Source organism: Triticum dicoccoides, chromosome 2B (genome assembly GCF_002162155.2).
Source record: "Triticum dicoccoides isolate Atlit2015 ecotype Zavitan chromosome 2B, WEW_v2.0, whole genome shotgun sequence".
In the NCBI taxonomy this organism is placed as follows: domain Eukaryota; kingdom Viridiplantae; phylum Streptophyta; class Magnoliopsida; order Poales; family Poaceae; genus Triticum; species Triticum dicoccoides.
Genome location: NC_041383.1, coordinates 821,936,808 through 821,939,960, shown reverse-complemented (window position 1 = coordinate 821,939,960; position 3,153 = coordinate 821,936,808). Strand labels below are relative to the sequence as shown.

The window sequence follows — 3,153 nt, the reverse complement described above, 5'->3', positions numbered from 1 at the left end:
AAAGGTGAAGGCGCCCCCTCCACGGCGGTCCTGCCCGACCTGCTCGCTCCGGCACCACGCAAGCGCCGCCGCCGTCGAGCCGCCCCACGCATCCGCCAGCGACACGAGGGGCGCCGCCGCAGTCGTCCAGCCGCCCGCCGCGGGATCCCGAGCAGGCCGCCCTCCAAGACGAGAGAGGAGCAGGACCCGCCGCCGCCGGCTCCGCCCGGGCTTCGCCCGGTGGAGTCTGCCGGCGATTGCGAGTGGAGACCGGCGTGGAGGGGGGAGTGGTGGAAAGAGCCGCTGACGCCGCCCGTGTCGCCAGGGGGAGGGTTAGCTATTTTAGCAAGTTGATTGTAAAAGTACTCCCTTTTCTTCCCCTTCTCCCTCACTGGCCTTTTGAGCCTGATCTAACCAATCTATCTAGCTCTCCAGGAATAGTTCGGCGACCGGACAAATCGCCGTCAGTGAGATGGCCCCGGCACAGCCTCTTGGGGAGACCAGGGGCAGATGGAAGGTTGGGCGGCCACATGCCAGGATCTCTCACTCAATCAGGTAATATATTGTGCCTCTAATGTAATTTTCTTTCGTTTGGGACAGCATATGTTGCAATGGTTGAGCGTTTGGCAAACCTACCAACCTTTCGACGCAATGAGGTACTTGGTTTGTGTATAAGTTTAAGCTCATTTACAGTATTTAAAGAGGTATACTTGTTACAGACGATATATGGAAAGGCTTCAGAAAATGTACTAATTGATAAACTCGAAATTTGAAGATCTTTTTCAAACTGCATATGTACCAGGATGCTTCAAGTTGTTTAAATTTACCGTGAAGCCTTAGATACCAAGTGATCCAGGATTTTAAGTTTATCGTGAAGCCTCAGATACGAAGGCATTGATTTTAGACTTATCGTGAAGCCTGAAATACCAACGGATCCAAGATTTTAAATTTATCATGAAGCCTGAAGGCATCCAAGATTTTAGACTTATCGTGTGAAGCCTCGAATACCAAGTGGTCCAAGATTTAAATTTATCATGAAGCCTCAGAAACGAAGGCGTCCAAGATTTTAGACTTATCTTGAAGCCTCAGATACCAAGGGGTCCAAGATTTAAATTTATCGTGAAGCCTCAGAAACGAAGGCATCCAAGATTTTAGACTTATCTTGAAGCCTCAGATACCAAGGGGTCCAAGATTTAAATTTATCGTGAAGCCTCAGAAACGAAGGCATCCAAGATTTTAGACTTATCTTGAAGCCTCAGATACCAAGGGGTCCAAGATTTAAATTTATCGTGAAGCCTTAGATACCAAGGGATCCAGGTAATCCGGACAGCGAGGTACTTATATTTTGGTTAAAGGAAAACTTACAAGAAACCTCCCCCTTTCTCTCCCTCTCCCTCAGATTTATCTCTTCCATAAAACTGACCATGGGGCATATGCAGGAAGCAAGAGGTACAATACAAGAGGAGGCTTCGTCAAGCGGTAATTACATTGCCTCAATAAATCACCAACTCTGTTTCCTTGACTTTTGATTTACCTGCTAGCACCATTTTGGGTTCATTCCTTACGGTAAAAATCTGTTAGATCCATTTTATCTGAAGTGTCATCCTTTCCAAACTACACCTTTTTTGTTTGACCCCTACACAAGTTGTTAAAAAAAAGCCAAAGTATCGGCCCCCCGATCAATGGCTAAATTCGTAATGTGTTCAAGACATTCAGGCTCGAATGGCCCCATCAATGGCCTTCACAAAATCTTATCTGGGTTCTTCCCTTCACGCTGATTACGAAATTTTAAAGCTAGTACAAGAATTTCCTATTCTGCTTCTACCTCCATTGATTTCTTATGCCTATATGTATGTTCAAGAAATGCTTGCTATATTACCATATCCTGATATCCTCATATTGACCTTTCTTTTAACTGCTCGACTCAGGCCGTTGCCTTCCTTAGTAGAAAGGTGATAAGCTTTTATGGACATGGTTTTTACACCAGAAGTTTTGGACCGTCTAGTACAGCTGCAGTAAATGTGCTTTTGGAAACTGATTGTCCTGTGCTGGTGCAGATCCGCAACGAGAACAATATTTTCCAGAAGACGGCCTTTGAAGTGTTAGAAAATGCGCTCCATCCACTTCACCGGTAAGATCTTTGTACAATAATACAGTATTGAAGAAAATAGTACAAAGAACTTCCCTTCTTAGTTCAAAAGGATTTTTTTCTCCATTTTAATAAGGAAAGTGAAAGCAAGTTAACTTGGGATCCTGTTGTACCTAAATTTTAAGGTACTTTAAGCTCACCATTTTTCTCCTCCGATTCTTCCGTTGCAGCTCACTGGAGTCCCTTGGCACCCGAATTGATGCTCTTTGCTCTCAAGTGGTTAGATTTCAGATTTATCTATATTAAAATCAACACCTTTCTGAACCCCCCTTTTTTTTTACATGAAGTGAACACATGTAAGGGTCACTTAGTCCTGGCCCTATCGGCCCACCCAGGCCCGACCCTAAAATCCAGGGCCTAGGCCTGATGGGCTTGCCCGTGGGCCGGGCTTGGGCCTGAGTTTTGAGCCCACCAGCAGGGCCTGGACGGGCTTGGGCTTGGCATATTGGCATTTTAAGAAAGAGGCCCAGCCCACGGCCCTAAGCCCTAAGGGCTTTTCAGGGCTTTTTACCAGATGGGCCGGGCTTGGGCTTGAAAAGTAGGCTTGATGGTAGGGCCTGGGCCTCAGTTTTCTGCCGTGGGCTTTTAGGCCTGGCCCAGGCCCGGCCCGGCCCGGCCCATGGCCAGATATAGGGTCACTCCTCTGGTCGGACCATAGACTGTTCCTTTTTCCCTAGGATAGGTCTGCACTTATTATCCATTCTCACTGGAGTTCCCTAAAAAAAGGATAACCTATGCTTATTATCCTTTCTCAAAAGGCTACTTGGTAGTTGGTACAATGAACTACAAGTGTTCAGTCTAATCACAAATTTTATGCTCTGTAAATTCAAAAACAAGCTTATAATACTTCCTTGTACAACGATTTCAGGAACAGATCAAACGTTCAAATTGTAACCAGTATGCTGATAGGAACTACAGGTATGCTATTTGCATCTACTCCCTCTATAAACTAAGATAAGACGTTTTAGATTAGTTTTAGAAGGAGTATTTGTCAAGGATTGGTTTTGTTTTCAGTCTGCAATGTC

The 3,153-nt window shown here is 45.7% G+C and overlaps 1 protein-coding gene across 1 annotated transcript in view; it reads left to right on the top strand.

The window, feature by feature from the left end:
* The first annotated feature begins 1,268 nt into the window (after positions 1-1,268).
* LOC119366622 overlaps positions 1,269-3,153 on the top strand; it is a 7,185-nt gene continuing 5,300 nt past the window's right edge. The window contains exons 1-5 of the mRNA XM_037632386.1: positions 1,269-1,296; positions 1,419-1,458; positions 2,037-2,110; positions 2,299-2,347; positions 2,997-3,046. The gene's annotated coding sequence lies outside the window, so the exon portion shown is untranslated. The remainder of the gene's footprint in view (positions 1,297-1,418; positions 1,459-2,036; positions 2,111-2,298; positions 2,348-2,996; positions 3,047-3,153) is intronic.